Source organism: Manis pentadactyla, chromosome X, assembly GCF_030020395.1.
Source record: "Manis pentadactyla isolate mManPen7 chromosome X, mManPen7.hap1, whole genome shotgun sequence".
Taxonomy (NCBI): domain Eukaryota; kingdom Metazoa; phylum Chordata; class Mammalia; order Pholidota; family Manidae; genus Manis; species Manis pentadactyla.
The window spans coordinates 127,626,899-127,646,102 of NC_080038.1; the positions used below are offsets into that span (position 1 = coordinate 127,626,899).

Sequence of the window (19,204 nt, forward strand, 5' to 3'; positions counted from 1 at the left end):
TCATCCTGTTCTACAGAGCAACCTGCTCAACCTACCCTGTATTACCAATCCTCTTAACCCTCCTCTACCTTTTGTTAAAGTTTCCATGGCACACTTATAATCTTCTAACATAGACATAATTTAGGTATTTTTATGCATATTGTTTATTGTCTCTCCTTCCCTGTTAGAATATAAGCTCCATGGGAGCAGAAATCTCTTGTCATTTTTTGTTTGCCAATGTATTTCCAGCATCTAAAATAGAGCTTGACAGAGAGAAAGGCTCTTTCCTTTCCATCAGGCAGCCGCCATCAGGTAAGCCAAGATGGGCGCTAACAAGTTCATCCGGAATCCATGGAGGCAGAAGCAGTCCAATGTAATGAGCTTTCTTCTCAGGGTGCCCTGCTGGCAGTACTGCCAGCTCTCCATGCTCCATAGGGCTCCCCCCACCAGCCCCCTACCATCTCACCCTAGCCCCCTGGGTCTGACAAGTGATGCAGACTGGGATACTAGGCCAAGCAAGGTTATGTCATATATCAGATTGTACCGCACCATGGTGGCCACAAATGCCCAGTTCCTAAAGGAGTGACCTCTGACAAGTCTGTGCATCATGGTGCTAACGAGATAAAGTTTGCTCAAAGCCTTCAGTCTGTTCCCAAGGAGCGAGCTGGAGGCCACTATGTGGCTCTCAAGAGTCCTGAGTTCTTACTGGGTTGGTGAAGATTCCATATACAAATTCTTTGAGGTTATCATCATTGATCTGTTCCACAAAGCTGTCAGAAGGAATCCTGACACGCAGTGGATCACCAAACCAGCCCACAAGCACAGGGAGGTGCAGGGCTGACATCAGCAGGCCCCAAGAGCCCTGGCCTTGGAAAGGGCCACAAGTTCCACCACACTACTGGTGGTCTCCCACCACCACCCTTGCTCCCCTCCAGCTTGGAGAAGGTGCACCACTCTCTAGCTCCACCATTACAGCTAATACAAGTAATGCTTGTAAAATTTTTACCTAATAAACAATTTATGACAGTCATGTCTACTTAAAAAAATTAATAAAATAGAGCTTGATACATAATAGATGCTCAATAAATATTTATTGAGCAAATTAATGTTTCACACATTATATTGTTGGTTTGGGGTACTTCAGACAGTTATTTATATGATGTTTACAAGCATCACATCATTTTCCCCATCCTTTGGGAGTTTGGGATATTGAAATTCTTCCTCTCTTTAACTTGACAATCATCCCCATCCTATACCTGTAATTCCAAGCTCTTTATTTGAAAGCAGATGTATCTGATTGTAGATAGTGCATAGAGGACTAAATACAGGATAAAAATCAAGAGAAAATGAACTCTGTGTTCCAGTGCAGGAAAATATAGCCAAGTCTGGATAAAATCAAAGATCAGGGATGATAGGATGTTTGAAAAAGGAAATAAGGTGTTTTCATTCCTATCCCGGGACAGGTACACTGACAGTCAGGCGGGAAGGCTTCCATGTAATTAGCAACAACCTAGATGAAGTATCCTGTGCAATTAAGCTAGAAGAGTCCTCAAGACAGCTTTGTGGTTAATGTAAATACCTTACTGCCATGGTTCGCAGAATGAGCCTTCTTCTGAATGACACAACAAAATCTTTCTGGTAAAGAAAAGCATGGAGGATACTTCCTGTTGCTTCTTGGAATGAAGGGGCCACAAGGAAGAGGTTGTTTAGACACCAAAATGTTAGAACTTGGGGAACAATTTTCATTGGCTTTTGAGGACAACAATCGATTTGAACTGGGAGGCAGCTTAATGTAGTGGAAAGAACATGGGCCTTGGGGTCAGATAGGGCTTTTAATTCTGGTTCTACCACTTATGTTTCTACCTTCAACACAGTCTGAGGAGGAAAAAAAATAGAGAGTCTCTTAGTAACTGAGAAGAACACAGTTTCATGGTCTATAGTAATGGAGATGGCCTGAGATGACTTCCTGTTTAGATAGAAAAAGAATGAGCTCTCTACTGGGTGAGTGCAATGAACTATGTCAAAGCAAACTATTCAGAACCAATTTGGTAGTATCCAGCAATGGTTCAGAGATCAATAAACCAGGTCGCTTATTGCTTAGCAGAATCAGGCAAAGATGTTCAGTGGCATCAGAAAGAAGGTGTAAGAGATGTTATATCTAAGCATTACCAAGGACTTCTAAAAGCGTCTGAATCTTCCCAGTATCCCTTGTTCATCAGCTGGATGATGGAGTTAAATTCTATGTGAATTAAAGAATATTAAAGTCTTTAACTAAAGCTACTCCTATAAAGGTGTTGACATTAAGTGGTATATCACCCTTGAATCTTTACTACTATATTTTGCTAAGGTCCTTAGACCTTGTTTTCCATGCTTATAAGTAGTAAGAAGTCACCTCTGCTTGCCTTTGACATACACGGCTAGGTGACCCATCTTAGTCTAAAGCAGTTAATGGTAAGAGTTTTGTAAAGAATCAAATCTTGACTTTCAGCCAAACTTCAGTGCCCATAGTCACAAAAATATCACATAAAAATTAGGGTGTGCTGTATGCAGAAGTATTCTGAGCTTCCTCTAAGTATGAGGGAACATATGAGAGAAAATCTGTACATGGAAATGTTGGAACTTGGGGACCATTTCTATGGTATATCGCCACAGAGAGCAGGTGCTTGAAATCCAGAGCCAGTTTTCTATCAAAGGACATTGGCAGGATAGAAGGATAGAGCCAGATCTTGGAGGCACTGATGCCTGGCTTTGAATCCCAGCACTGCCACTTGCAGGCTGAGTGATCTGTACTTCAATTCCTTCACCTATCATTGACATATTGCTACACCTTACAGGTTTGTTTTGAGGACTAAATGAATTGGCATTGTAAAGGGCTTGGCCTATAGCAGGTGCTCCACAAATATTAGTTCATTTATTCATTCAACAAGCATGTATTTGTATTCACTCAACAAACATTAAACACTTTCTATGTGTGGCAATCATTGTGCTAGGCATTGGATTACAGAGACAAATGAAATAGAGTGCCCATACTTAAGGAGATCCCAATTAAGACAAGGAGGCCAAGAAAAAGACAAGGCACAGTATGGAAAAGGCTGTACATAGGCTATTATGAGGGAACAGAAGAGGGGTTAAGGAAGGCTGCCTGAAGTAGGTGATGGACCTTAATGAATAATTGGGAGCTCTCCGAAGTGAAGGGGAGTAGAAGGACATCACACATAACAGAAACAATCTGAGCAAAGGACCAGAGGCAAGGAAGGTATGACCATTTGGGTACTGCCAAAGCATAAGGTATGAGGGAGGGAGTTATTGGAGGTAAAAATGGGCAGGGAAAGTATTCTGGGAAAATTCAGAACATGTAATTACTGCAGTTACAAACAAAAGAGCAGATTCCTATTCCTTTCTAGGCTCTTTATATGGTACATGGGGTAAATAGAAGGGCTATTTGAAGACCACCTGCTTCCATTGCCTCTTGGTAATCACAACATGCAGGGAAAAAAACTAATTCTTTAAAGCCCTTGGGTGGGGCTAGAAGACTTAGTAACTGCGAAGTTAGGCTCTCATTGCAGTGGAGATCAGGTGGATAAAAGTGGGGGCTCTAGGTTCAGACAGACCAGGGTTTTGAATTTTACTTTAAGTTAGTTACTTAACCTCTGGGACTTAGTTTCCCCAGCTGTAAAATGGATTTAATGAGATGATGTGTGGAAAGCACTTAACACAGTGTCAGGCACATACAAATGTACTGTGTGACTATGTGATTGCTATCGTCTGAACACTACCCACCAAAATTGTCATAAAAGAGCCGTGAGCCTCAAAGTTGGTCTTATTTTCCTAATGACCATTTCCAAACCCTCCTTACTGCTATCATTCTGACTTCATTCCATGTGAGTCTGACTTGACTACACTTTAGTAGGGCCCCCAAGCTCCAAGATTGTCATACCTATAGCCATAACAGAAACATAGCACACAACTTATCTGTCAAATGGGAAAAGCTACTTTTTATTTCCTTCTTCTCCAGGTAAATGCATCTTAAAGGAAGAACATCCAGGGAACTATTGGAACCAGCTCATGCATTATCACACAGATAATGGTTTTGTTTTCTTGACATGATATCTGCATAAGATATTAAAATGTATAGATATGACTAATCAATCATCTGATTAGGAGGCAAATTGAAGGACTCATGTTTTTGTCTGAACTTAGAGTTTTAAATCCAACTTCACAAATGGTATCAAGGAAAAAATTAGACTATGTAAAAAATTAGATTACAATTAAGCCTATGTAGTTATTCATTTACAATCCCTTTAAATTCAATTAAACTTAGAAAAGAATGTTAAAAACGATGGCTCAAGAGCTTATTGGCCAACATTTCAAACATAGAGTCACCATATGAGCCAGCAATTCCAATTCTAGATATATACCCTAAATAAAGGAAGACATATGCCCACACCAAAACTTGTACACACATGTTCATAGCAGCATTGTTATTCATAACAGCCAAAAAGTAGTCACAACCCAAGGGTGCATCAAATAATGAATAGATGGATAAATAAAATGTGGTATTATCATACAATGGAATATTATTCATCTGTAAAAAGGAATGAAATGCTGACACAACATGGATGAGCCTGAAGATAATATGCTAAGTGAAAGAAGCTAGGCACAAAAGATCACTTATCATATGATTCCATTTATCTGAAATACTTAGAATAGGTAAATCTACAGTCAGAAAGTTGATTAGTAGCTGCCAGGGGCTGAGAGGAGAGGAGATAGGGAAGTTAATGCTTACTGGGTGTGGGGTTTCTTTTTGGAATGATAAAAATGTTCTAAAATTAGATAGTGGTGATGATTATACAACTCAATGAATATACTACAAAATGAGAGAATTGTACACTTGAAATGGGTGAACTGTATTGTATGTATGTATGTAATATAAACTATATTATATCTCAGTAAAGCTGTTTAAAACTCCCATTGGCACATTTTATGTTGATAATTGACTATCTTGGGATTTAGAATGTTTATTTTGTTCTTGAGCAAATCCCTTCTCTACCACTGCTGCTTACCATGTCATGTATGGTACCATAACTAATCAAGTGAATGGAAGCAGAAAGGCTAATCATTGTTACTCTGTAACATATTTGTAAACATATAAATAATTCTTTTGCCTTATGTTCAAAGAACTTTCAGAATAAGTTCCCTAGCTATTTGTCCTTAGCTAGGTTAATTCATCTTCTACATATTCCTGAGTGCTAGTTCGCCCCCAAGTGCCCTTCTTTCCAGTTTATAATTATGCCTAGATCTGTTGACATAGCCTACCATTACTTCTGCAATCATGCATTAATGCCAGTTTTCCTCTATTGAATAGTTGAGGAATTTCAAATTGCTGCTAATTAAAACTGTAACCATGCCCTAAATGGGTGTAAATAAACAGGATGTGCTTTAGTGTAACATGAGAAGCAAGGGGCCTAAATTATCTTTCCCAGAAAAGCACTCACCATTTTAAGTTGGGGTTAAAAAAAACAAAAAGATTGTCCTCACAAAGTTAGATTTCAGTAAGGTATACCAGATCAGAGTAGGACTGAGAACATGTGACTACAGCAGATGAAATGGGAAAGGTTCATTTGTGGCTCCTTTGGATGTCAAATTAAACAAGGTCATGGGCGCCAAAATCTTTATTCTCTTTCTTATGAAAAGGATACATTTTGGTGTTATGTAGGACAAGACTTAAGAGTTGATAAATAATTTGTCAGCTGCTAAATTATAAAAAGTAAATCATTATAAGAAGGGAAAGAGGCAAAAACTAACAGTTTTAAAACTAGGCTACCAGCTTAAAGACATCACATTTTGATACTTTGAAAAGTCTAATGGCCAAGCCCTGTGTCCTGTATTAGATGATTAAAGAGCAAAATCCTAACTTTAATCAAGCCCTATTATAGGAGGGGGGTAGATTATGCATTATTCCATACATTAGCCTGAATTAGAATAGCTTCCTAAAAGCTCTGTTATCTCCAGATATATAGAATCCAATAAAAGTATTTTAAGAAAGAGATTTTCACAGGCACTGCAGATAAAATGAGAGTTCCTGTGGCCAGGATTCTCACCTGGCCCTGGTCGACTAGCTCACTGCACACCTGTGGGCAATACATGGCTGTTGACTCTATATAAAGAGCTCTGCCCAGTGCTCTGCACGTGACACAGTGGCACGGCTGCAAGGCTGCAGGAGAGCAGAGCAGAGGCTGGAGTGGTGACAGTGCCGAGGACAGAGGCTCAGAGGATGGCTGTGTGGGACAGCTGTGCAGACAGAGGGGCCCAGAGGCAGAGACCGGCTTGCTGCATACAAGACTCACTCTGAGTGAACGGGATTTTAGTGACTGACCTGCTACCTGGAAATAAAATTGGGTATAACCTTTTTCACCCCAAGAACATTTTGCTGTCATTTTCTTTGGTCACATTGAATCCATAGCAAACTTGGGTGGGGCTGGAACCCATTGACAAGACAATTGGTGAAAGTCGGCAGGGTTCATTGTTGACCAAGAAATAAGGCTGCCCTTATGGGAGGGGTGCTTCAGCGGGCTGCCCTTGTGAATGGGGTGACAGTGGTTCATCCCCCAATGGGTATGTGGTCTGAGGTGGCTTGCCTTCTAGAGGACTGGACCCCACCTCAGGACTGGAGGCAAGTGGAGGCGACACCTGAGGCTGTAAGGGTGGCCCTTGGTACAGCAAGTAGATCCTTTGAGAAGCAGAGTGCCCGTGAGGCAGCGGGGACCGTGGGTTGGCTGCCTCTCACAGTATTAAAAAAGTCTAAAAAGGAGACCCAAGAAATGGCAGCACGAGAACGCCAGCTGCAAACTTCTGTGGATGCCCTGAGGAGGGAAATGGACTTGATGCGGGAGGAGGCGGCCCTAGAACGCCAGCTGCAAACTTCTGTGGATGCCCTGAGGAGGGAAATGGACTTGATGCAGGAGGAGGAGGCCCTAGAACGCCAGCTGCAGACTTCTGTGGATGCCCTGAGGAAGGAGATGGCATTGATGTGAGAGGAGGCAGCACAAGAGCGCCGGCAGCAAGGTGCCATTGGAGATGAGCCGGCAGCGCTGCCAGGTGTTCTGAAGGAGGAATTGGCCATCAAGGACAAAGACAAACTCCTGAGGGAAGCACAGGCGGAGGTGGCACAAGAACGTCAGCTGCACAGCATTGAGCTGAAGGTAAGAGATCTTCTGAAGACTGAGCTGGTGGCACTGTTGCGAGGCACTATAGCAGAGGAGGCACTTCGGGGAATGGAGAGAAAGGTGCCATCAGCCCCAGAAATGGAGGAGCTGGAGCAAGATGAAGGGGTGGTGCCGGAGGCACTGGCGCCTCCTGTATTGAAAGCACTCCCAGTGGTTGTAAAGGAAATAAAGACCTAGCAGCTGAAAGTTCCCCAAGGGGAGGAGCATCCCCCTCCCCAGGTCATGGAGCAGGCTATGCTCCGCCCCTATACTCAGGCTGAGCCCGTGGCTGTGGGACTTAAGGGTGGATGGAATTATTATGTTGGGATCAGAGATGGGAAAGCTGTCTTCCCTGACAGTGCAGCCTGCCTTGAGGCAGCGATTACAAAATGTGAGGTGACACGTACAGTAGCTGAAGCAACGAGAACCCAGAAAGAAATAAGAGCTGTTACTCACAGGAGGAATTTGAGGGGCCTCGTAAGGATTACGAGGACCCAGATGTGGGTTGATTTGATACGGGCAGGAGTAGATGGAAGGAAATTAGACGGGAAGCCAAATAGCGTCTTACTGGAGCTATGGCAACAACTGAAACCAGAGCAGCAGGGCCAGCTATTAAGACCAAAGAGGCAGAGGTCAGAGACAGAGCCACGAGTCCAGCCTGTGTCTGCAAGACTTTGCTGGAGAGGCTGGAGAACAATGTTTGAGCTTCCTTGCACAGGGACCATTGCAGAGGACTAAGGGCACATAGATTGAGAGGAGAGAATCCTGGAGGGGTGGAGTGTGGATAGAGTGAGAGTTCCTGTGGCCAGGATTCTCACCTGGCCCTGGTTGACTAGCTCACTGCACACCTGTGGGCAATACATGGCTGTTGACTCTGTATAAAGAGCTCTGCCCAGTCCTCTGGGTGCGACACAGTGGCACGGCTGCAAGGCTGCAGGAGAGCAGAGCAGAGGCTGGAGTGGTGACAGTGCTGAGGACAGAGGCTCAGAGGATGGCTGTGCAGGACGACTGTGCAGGCAGAGAGGCCCAGAGGATGGCTGTGTGGGACAGTTGTGCAGAGAGGCCCAGAGGACAGCTGTGCAGACAGAGGGGCCCAGAGGCAGAGACCGGCGTGCTGCATACAGACTTGCTCTGAGTGAACGGGATTTTAGTGACTGACCTGCTACCTGGAAATAAAATTGGGTATAACCTTTTTCACCCCAAGAACATTTTGCTGTCATTTTCTTTGGTCACATTGAATCCATAGCAAACTTGGGTGGGGCTGAAACCCATTGGCAAGACATGCAGATGTACTAAAGCCAGGTGAGATATTCTGGAAATACTACAGTTTTACCCACAAATACTTTCATCTAAGTATTGAAAAACACTTAGAGAATAACTAGCACATAGTAAACAATTAAATAACTTTTACCCTTTATCAAGAAACTATTTTTAATGGAGCAATAAAAAGTGAGGGAAGGAGTTGGTAAGGTTCTAGGACCTCATCTTTCATAGTATTTTAAAGACATTTTCTAAGAGTTACTTATATATTGAGTTTTTTCCTCACTCACAAAATGGGCTATCACCTGAATTATAAATATTACTGGTTGTTGTGCTCTCAAAAGGTCTTTTGAAAGATGTTTTGAACAAGGGGATGGGGAAGGGTAAAGCAATGGATCCTTGTAAGCAAATAATTCTCTGGTGTATGGAGACCAAGGTCCTTATTTCAAGGACCCAAGGGGGAAACTAGAGAGATTAATGCTTCTTCACCTTTTGTGATTAAGTCTCTCTCCCATTAGACTGTGCACTTCTTAAAAGCAGAGTCTATTTCTGTTTGGTTAACTGCTGACTTCCTCCCTGTATATTGCACAGTAAGGATGCTTTTGATTCCTCTGCCCCTTAATGTATCCGCAGAAAAGAAGCTTGAGATGGACTAAGAGTCTGTGTACCTGTGCTGTGAGGACATTTGAGCAGTTCCTCTGCAACCCAAGGGGAAGTGGGGGAGCAAGCCCAGGGATGGCCCTACTTCAGTGGTTCCCAGCCCTGACTGCACACCTAAAATCACCAGAAGAGCTTTAAAATGTAGATGCCAGGGCCTCATCCCCAGAAAACCTCATTTAATTGTTTTGGGTAGGGCTGGCCGTAGGTGTTTTTTTTATTAGCCCTCCAGGCGATTTTGGTGCACGCCAAGGTTGTGAACCACTGCCCTGTAGTAATATTTGAGGAATTTGAATATGGGTCACATAAGTTAGTATGCCGGAGAGTCATCTTATTTAATACATGGCTATCTTGGTCCCACTCCAAGGGATCCTGAATCATTGGGTTTGGCTAAGATGCTTGAGCCAAGAATCTGCATTTGTAGCAAGCACATGATTCTGATGCAGTGGGTCTGAAAAACACACCTTCAGCCACGGTACCATGGAGCCACTCCCTTTGTCCTATGAATGCATCTGGGTTAGCTTTGAGAAAAAAAATCTAAATGGCATGAGGTCTCTTAAAATGAAGTGGAACTGTTACTGTTCCGTAGCCACCAAACACAGGCAGTGTGCATTCCTCCTACGAGAAGTTCCAAGATGCCGAATTTGTATCTGCCAGAGCATTGCTTAGCTCCAGATCCATTTGAAATGCTGGCTGAAATCAACCACTTGTTCCTTCTGAGATGCCATTGGTCCCATTGAGGCAATCATCTGACCAGTTGGCATTACCATAAGCACAATAGTTTCCTTTTCAGTCGGTGGTCATGCAAAGAAGTGCAAGAGTACAGTATTCTCCTTTTGGCAGGTGGAGCAACTGGCGCAAAAACTGACCCTAAGGCAGGGCTATAGTAGATTGAGGAAAATAAAAGCCCTGATTTGATTTGTGTCAAAAGCTCTAACATCCCTGACCTAATGTTTCCTTGCCAATCTCCTTATGAAACAAGATGGGGACAGATGTCATTCTCTCCCACCTTTGATGACTCAAGGTCCAGCTTGAGCAATCATTACTTTGGGCTAAGTTTTGTCCACTCCGTGGGTCTTTTCACATGCAGATGCTCTAGCAATGGGTTCTGTGGCATTGGATAATTTTAGCAAGTGGTCTCTTCATTGCTAGGGAAGAAAACGGCAGGGAGAGAGCACATTACCTGAAGCAGGCCCTGGCCCCCAGGTGCAGGTGAGGTGGCTCACGGACTTTGCCATGTTTGTTAGAGCTGTTTTCAGGCACACATTCCTCATTAAGAGCAAAAATATTCTTATTTTAGAGGAAATAAATTGCCTTATAATTAAGATACTATCTACCCATCATCTTCTCTTCTTAAAATGTTGACTTTTGGGGAATTTAAAGTCTTTCAATGTTAATCAGCTGGATAATATTGAATTACACTTAACATAAGGAAGAGACCCTCTTATTTTCCTCTTTGGAAAAGGAAAGCTATTCTCTTTACAATCCCTTTGTTAATTTGAAGATTCCTCTCTGCTTTCCAGACCCTTAGTAACGTCAGATAGAAGCTGAACAGAACCAAACAAATATCTGGACTCAGAGTCCCAAGCTCAGACAGGCTGTAGAGTCTGGAAAAGTTGAAACATGGGTGCCTCACTGTGGAATCTGTTCTATAGGGTATGGTTACATGGAGATAGGAGTTCAGACACCTAGTTCAAAGCAAACTACTGGGCAATGTGTGCTCTTCACTAGAGGTCAAAGGCCCAGGGGTCAAGAGTACCATGCAGGCTAACTAGGAAGTCAAGGTTAGAATGGTCTTTACAGATGAAAAGGTATCCCAGGCAGGCATGCCTTACTGTGATCAACAGAGATAAGATTACCAAAGATCGGTAATCTTGTTCAAAGATAGGTGGGTAATTAGTCACATTAGCTGCCTGTGGATATCAGCAACTGGCACCTTAAACTGAGACACAAATGACAGAAACACAGGAAGCCCATGAGCTGAGTCCTAAGGGAAGAGCACGAAGCCCCTGACTCAAGACTGATCCAAAGGACAGAGGAAGACCTGGGTTCTTGGTCCCAGCTCTGCCATGAGCTTACAGTGTGGGACAGTGGCGATTCCCTCATTTATAGAATGAAGGAGTCAAGACAGATCAGCTGTTCTGAACCATGATGTGGAACTGGTGTGCTGCAGTGTTTTCTCATTATGTCACTCACAGTGTGGAAGTGTTTGTGGCCTGGTGAGACTTAGGAAAATGCGTCCCCAACAGAATTGTCATCCAATATGTCGGTGTCAGGGAGGGGAGAAAGTTTGAAACTTACTGATCTCCAGCACTGTTTCTCAAAATGTCATGTGCTTACAAATCACCTGGGGAATCTTGTTAAAAGGCAGATCCAGATTCAGCAGGTCTGGGGTGCGGCCTGAGGCTCTGCATTTCCAATGAGCTCCCAGGTGATACTCATCCTGCCAGTCCACGAACTACACTGTGAATGTCCAGTGTATAGAGGATGATACCAGCTCTGAAATTCCATGATCCTGATATGTAATAACTACCTTCCTGCCCCTCCCCTTCTCCACTCTAGGTCAGGACTGGCCCCAGGTATCAGGCTTGATGAGTCAGCTGGTAGGGCCAAGTAGGTAAAATGTGGAACTGGGAAAAGCATTGCCCCACTCTGACCCTGTATACCAAGTCCAGTGGCTTGTGTGCTGTAGATAACATGTGCCAGCATAACTGACCCTGGCTTCTATGCCACTCCTAGCTCTTGGCTTTGGTAGGACTCCTCGCCCCATCAAACTGGTGAGCAGGATGGGCACTAAAGTCCTCTGTAGGATTTCATGACATCATAGAGCGGGGTGGTCCGTTTTCATCAGAGAAACAGGCCCTTTAAGGGCAAAGAAAGACACACTATTGCGGAGAAAGGGTGGTCAATCCATTGGGGAAATTTTTCCAAGTCTTTTGGCATTAAAATGTTCATCTCACGTTACCTTTATGGTTTCATGAATAATAACCACCTTTTGTCTTAGTGAGCCTCCTTGTTCAGCACTACATACACAGGGCTGACCACAGCACATAGCACAGAGCAGGCACTCAGCAGATACTTGCTGAATGTCTGAATGCCTGAATCAAGTGACCAGAGCTACAGTTTGCTTAAAGGAAACTTCTTTGAAAAATTCAGCAGGAGAAGCAACAGAAACAGCAGGAGGCAGAGAGCGGGCAAGCATGCACTCATTCTGTCATAATTGTCTGAAGTGTCCCTGCCCTTGTACTCCCCTTTGTTGTTCGTAATACACAACAGGATGCACCTGTCCAGACAGGAGGACTCCAGCTGGGTAGATAGGAAAGCGGATACAAAGCCCCTGTTAATTAAAAAGCATTGCAACTCGAGTTGTCTTCTGGCAAACACAGAGTGCTCTGCCTCCTGATGGCTTTAATGTCTACATGTGTTGAGAATATACAACGAACAGTGTCAGGATTATATCCTAATCCTGAACCCAGCAAAGGGAATAAGATCTATCCAAAGTTTCCCACTGGTCTGTTATTTATCATGTCAAAATCAACAATTGATGACTAGCCAGATGGCCAAGGAAATCAATACACTTTTCTAAGAGTTTACAAATGAAAATAAAGTTTCAGCATTCCTGCCCTAATTTCCTCTAGTTTCTTATTTCTTGGTCCTATTTATTGCTGAAGTTCTAGCCAAGTAATAGCAGCATAGCCCATGCTAGAACTTTCAGAACGGTTTACTAGGGGAATTTCCATTTTGAAAGAGGACATTAATGAAGCCAGTGAGGTGGAGCTAAGAGAAGATGAGTGAGGATGAAAGTGAAGTGGGGAGGGAATTTTCACGGATCTTGCCTGGAAGGCATGTGGATAGGCCACTTCACCTCTCTGCCAGGCCTGTGAACAAGGCGTCCTCTAGCCTCACAAAGCAAATTTACCATCAGGAGATAAAAACTTGTCACAGCCAACCCAAATCCATTCATCCTGCAGTTGCATTTCTGAATTAGCATAAGAGTATGTCTCCCTTTGAAATGCTGGGACAGACAAGCATTGGTGTCCATTTGCTTAACAGAGGACTCCTCTGTGGCCTCCTGGCCATACTACATGCCCTGGCCCTCCAAGTGGACAGACTGAGGTCCAAAAAGACCAGAGAAACTGGCAAATGTTTTGTGAGCTTGCAACTGAGAGAGCATTGTGCTCCCCTGTGTTGGAAAGCCGAACTGCAGCCACAGGGCAGGAGACCCAGAGCTGAGCTGCTTCCTGCTAAGGCCTCACGGCAGTTCCTGCAAGGCTGCTTTGTTTCCCAGGGCAGAGGACATAGGGGAGGATAATGAGAAGAGCTTTACTTTAGAGGACCATCTAAATTCTGCTTGCAGCATTACTAATGATTTTCCCCTTTAAAAATTAGCAACTCTTTAGGAAAACCCTTGATAGAGTTCCATTAGGGTTTATGTATGACAAAGAATAGCTACTAATGGTCCTTAATGAGTAAGCAGATTGGTCAGAATATTACTTATTTAATGAAAAGTAATGGCTGTCTCACTGCTGTGAGGAGAGTGATGCTAAGTGGCCTCTTCACATGTATGTTCCTTTTAGGGCTAGCCTTTGTTGGAGCACACACACTTGAGACTCTAAACAAAAAGGACTCATCTCCACCTGGTAACAACCACTACAAAACACACCAGGCAATTTCTTTCAGTCCATTTTCCAAGTGCTCCGTGTGCTTCCAACCAATTCTCAACCCCTTTGTGGTTCTAAAGGTTGGAGAGCATTGATCTAATGGAAAAGGACCAGGGAGTAGGGAAGTCTAATTTTTTCCCTTTCAATCAAATCTCCACTAAGTAGCAGGATGATGTCATTGATGACATCTGTATCTTTATCTAGAAAGGACAGTCCTTGAACTCCAGTTTTCAATGTTCCCGAGCTCCTGTGCAGTTGGTTAATGGAAAGGTGATATTACGGAAGCACACACTTGAAACATGAAATTGATGAGTTGATTGAAAGCAAAAAACACTTTAAAGGCTTGCTGGCTTCTGCATTTATTCAGCACACTACCACTCTCTTGCCCAAAAAGTATTTGAGGGCTGCTACCCCTCCAGTATCTTATTGGATTATTCACGTTTTCGTAACAGAGCTGTCCCCATCTTTGGGGCATGGAAAGTCTCCTTGCCAGGATTCTTTAGTTAATCCATGTTATAATCAACAAGGTGGAACAGACTAGTCTGTCCTAGAGTTGTGTCTTATCTTCCAGTGGCAATGACAGAAACAAGACTAAGATTTATTGAATGCCCACTATGTGCCATGAGTTATGCTAATGCTTTCTACCTGCTCCCTAATTTAATACTGATACCATCACACCATCACTAGGGGGTAGGTCTGATTAACCCCCACTTCACAGATAACAACACAGACTCTCAAGACGTAGAAACATAAACAAGATAATACAGTTTGAGAGTAGTCTAACCAGGACTGAAACCCAGGCTGCCTAACTCCACAGCCCATGCTCTTTCTACTATACATTATACTGCTTATCATTAATTCATGATGAACTCATTCACAGGCCTGGCCCAGAGCTTGGGAACTCTTCTGCCACAATTCGAAGATAAATGAATTATAAAATGATTTTTAAAAGCAGATACTACAACTAAACCGTATTCATATTATGCATATAATTACACGTACAAATGAATTTCCTGAAGAAACCATACATGTCTTTTTTTGAAAGTCGTTATCAAAATGACCCTTCCTGTCTTGGGAGTTAATTTGGGTCACTTTTCTCTCAGAGATAGGTAGTATTGCTTTCCTATTTCTCAGCTCAGCGTGATGATCCTTTCTCTTTAATTCCAGCAAATGACTCCTGTGACATTATTGTCTCTATTAGCTTTGCTTCACTGTGATACTAAGTTCCCACGAATTTCACTATTAATGAGATTTTAAAATACAGTACTACAGACAGATCACCCATATGAGAGACTCTACAAGTAAACAAACATGTTGGGAATGAATGTAAAAAATAAGGGAATGTATATTAAAACAAAAACCAAAGTGAGGTGTGCCCCCTCTCAGTTTGGGAAACTCCTACATATTTTGTAGGGAGCAACTTCCATGATAAGTCTGACTATGTTCCAGAGAAACAGGGGTAAATTTCATATATTTAATCTATTCCTGATTTGCATGCCTATGGAAATGTATAGGCCTCTGTTATAGCACTGACCACATTCTCTTCTCCCTATCTACCTCACTAGATTGCAGATTCTGCCTAGGCAATGTCCATATTTTATTTATCTGGGTGTCAACAATACCTGGCACAATGCCTAACTCATCATGAGTTTAACAATCACATGTTGAATACATGCACTATTTCAATACATTATTCAACTAACAAAAAACAAAAATACTTTTAGATTGCTGTTAAGGGAAACAAGCCTACCCATAAGCTACTACTCCGAGTATACATTATTAGTCCACTATTTTTTGGTGCCCAATCTGTACCAAAAGCCCTAAGATATTACCAGCCTCAAAGCCAATAAACTCAGCTCTGGAAATTTCTACTAAGCAGAGGTCAAAAGAAGATGGATATATGCACAAACACATTTATAAAAGTATAATGGGGAGAATACTGAAGTGACTTAGAAGTCCAACAGCAGAGAAATTATTAAGCAAATTTTATCAGTTTGGTGGAAGATAGACAGCCATTTATAATGACAGATATGACATTGTGTAACAACAGGAAGGAGTATTTGTGAAACATTAGAACGTTTCAAAAGGAGAACGCAGCCTTATATAATTACCATCATTATAACTTAGTAAGTTATGTAAGTATATAAAAGTTTGGAAGGGAATGAGAGGACATGAAAATATTTGTATTTAGTGTAGTTATAGCATTATTTTAACAAGTGTTTAAAAAATACTAAATTGTAAGTGGACCTACATTAAAAACAGATTACGGTCCCGAGATTCATTTGTAAGTTAGATGCCTGGTATACCAAAATAGTATACATGGTGGTTGTATCACAAACAACTTCAAAATATCCTACCGGAGTTAACCCAACTGCAAATCAAACACTGTTGAGTTTTCAGCTGAAAAGGAGTACAAAACTGCATTGTTGCAGTAGAATAGAAAAGACACTTTTTTTTCTTCTTTTGAATGCTGGTGGTACTTAAGGTAAAGCAGGTTTAATTAGAGGAAGATGAGAAAGGTAGACAGGCACTCTCGTGGACATCCTGAAGAGGTCTTCAGACACCCTTCAGTTTCAAGGGTGTAAGTGGTCAGGCTCTTTTATAATTTCATATCATAATTTATGAATTTCTCCCGGACTCAAGTGCATCACTATCAGTACTCTTACGCGTTTTAGACCTGGTTAGGGTCATTTTTTTTCTTTTTGACACACATGGCATGAGTATAGAGGGAGACAAAAAAGAAATTTTCTTGGGGTAAACTCAGAGTTAAGAAAGAAAGAAACAACTAAAAGGTGGTTGAAGCAGATATTCCCCAAAATTTAAGGAAGAGACAGAAATGAAATTGTATCAAGACAAGGCCAAGTTTATTTCTGGAGATCTAGCAGAATAAGTATCTTGAATGATCTTCCTGCTTTAAAAGCACATGCATATACACAAAACTAAAAATGTTGAATAACATATCCCAAACATTTAAACATCAAGAAACTGGGAAAAGAGCTAGTAGTTACCAGGCCAAAATGTAAGTGAAGACTGGGACTCAGAGAGGCAGCTGAGCATTAAAAGCACTTGTGAACTAAGGGTTTTTACTGAACCTGAAGAATCTCAATTTGGATTTTCATGGCCTCCTGTGATGTGGGTGACAGAAGATTTAAGTGCAGAACCCTCCAAAGTAGGGAGACTGATTATATACTTATGATGCCTTGTGGTGTCAAAAGAACAGAGTCAAATTAAAAACTATATAGCAAGTATCTCTGTATATCAATCAATGCTGGGAAAAAAATAAGTGTAGTTTGAGTTATGAGGTCTAACAATTGTCCAGAAAAGTAAGAATAGGGTCAAAATATTGTTAAGCATGAACATTGCCATTTCAAAGATAACCATTAAAAGCATAAAGCAGGGTCTATAGCTCTCAAATTAGTAGAGGAGAAAATAGAATAAAATATATTAAATCCATTTAAATTAATGGAGAAAGAAACACAGAACTGGTGTACACAAAAAGCAGCAGAACTGAAATGATTAGAAATCACAAACTAATAAGACAGAAAAATCCAGAGATCGTTAATTATATAAATGTAAGTGGACTAAAAGCTCCAGGTCATAAGAAAGACATTCAGACTAGATTAGTAAAAAGGCCAACTAAATTGTTGTTTATAAGAGACACATCAGAAAGGTAAAGATACAGAAAGGTTGAAAGTAAAGTACAGAAAGAAGATACGCTATGAACACGCTAAAGAAAAGGAAAAAGAAATCTGGTGTAGCTAGGTTAAAATCTGTTAAAATAGACTCTGAGACAAAGTATTTCTAAAGCTGAAGAGAGTCATTTTGCAATGACAATAAACTTAATTCACAAGAATGATATAAAAATTCCAAATTTGTATCTCCTAACATCATAGCCTCAAAAATATAAATGGCCTTTAAAAAAGTAGTAGAAAAACCCACACTAGTGGGAGACTTCAAACACGCCTCTCTCAGTAATCCAAAGAAGGTGCAAGGAAAAAAAAAGGAATACAGAAGATTTAAATAATACATTTAAGAAATGGTCCAAAGGCTCAAAGAGAGATCATCACACCCCAAAACTGGAAAATACACATTCTTTCCCAAACACATGTGAACACTTTTATTAAAGTGTTTAAAATTAAAGCCTCAACAAATTTTCAGCCTTCAAACCACATAATTCACTTTACCTTATGGCAATGTGATAAAGCCAGAAGCCAGTACACAGAAGATGAGAAAATACACTTGTAAATTAAGAAATGTTTTTAAATGCGTGACTGATGAATTATAATGCAAACTAGAAATTAATTTGAACTGAAGGATAATGAAGACAGCAATGAGAGACTACTACATACCCACAACACTGGCAAGAAATAGCCAAATACCAAAGGCTGGTGAGTCCCTGGAGTGATGGGGAACTCTCTTATGTTGCTGATGAAAATGTAAATCGGTACATTAACATAAAAAGCAAAGTTAGATGATTTTGAAATGATTAGAAAGCACAAACTAATAAGACAGAAAAATCCAGAGATCGTTAATTATATAATGTAAGTGGACTAAAAGCTCCAGGCCATAAGAAAGACATTCAGACTAGATTAGTAAAAAGGTCAACTAACTTGTTGTTTATAAGAGACACATCAGAAAGGTAAAGATACAGAAATGAAAGTCTGCACACCCAAAGACCCAGTGACCCCACCCCAGAGACTTTTGCACATGTGTCCCAGGAGATGTGCATAGGTGTGTCCATAGCACTGTCATGGGTAGTAGCTCAAAGCTGAAAGCAGCCCAAAAGTCATCAAAAATAATGTTGATGATAATAATGTGGATGAATAAATTGTGAAGTATTTTTAAATGAAATGCTTCAGTGGAAAATGAATGAGCTGGTGGTACAAGCAGCAACATGGATCAATTTCACAACCATAAAGAGCAAGCTATGCCATTCATAAATGCCTACCATATAATTCCATTTATAATAGCTTTTCTTTAAAAATCAGGCAAACTAAAAAAAAAAAAAAGGAAAAGATTATTTTTTGTCCAAAATTCACCTGACAAATGTCATTGTTTACATTTTTGCTTTTGGCATTAATAAAAGAATAATTTCAATGGTAAAAAAAAAAAATCAGGCAAACTAAACTTTAGAGTTCCAGACCCAGGTGGCTCTACTAAAAAGACAAACAAGGGAATAATGAACCCAAAGTCAGTGTGGTGGTTCCCTCTGTGAGGAAGAGTAAGAGGAGGAAATTGCAGAAGAAGCCAAGGCGGCTTCTGAGACACTGGCACACTTCTGGTTCCAGCTAGGTTGAGAGTTGCACAGGTGTTCTCCATGACATTATTCCTTATGGTATGCGTTTGACATGCACTTCTGTACATGTGATGCACTTCATACAAATTCAATCTGAACAAATGTATTCATTTTTAAAAACATCAAGAAAAGCAGGGGTCACTTCC

General features: G+C 41.4%; 1 pseudogene; it reads left to right on the forward strand.

Moving 5' to 3' along the window:
• Positions 1–301: 301 nt before the first annotated feature.
• On the forward strand, positions 302–1,020 carry LOC118935118 (60S ribosomal protein L15-like; annotated as a pseudogene).
• Positions 1,021–19,204: the final 18,184 nt, after the last annotated feature.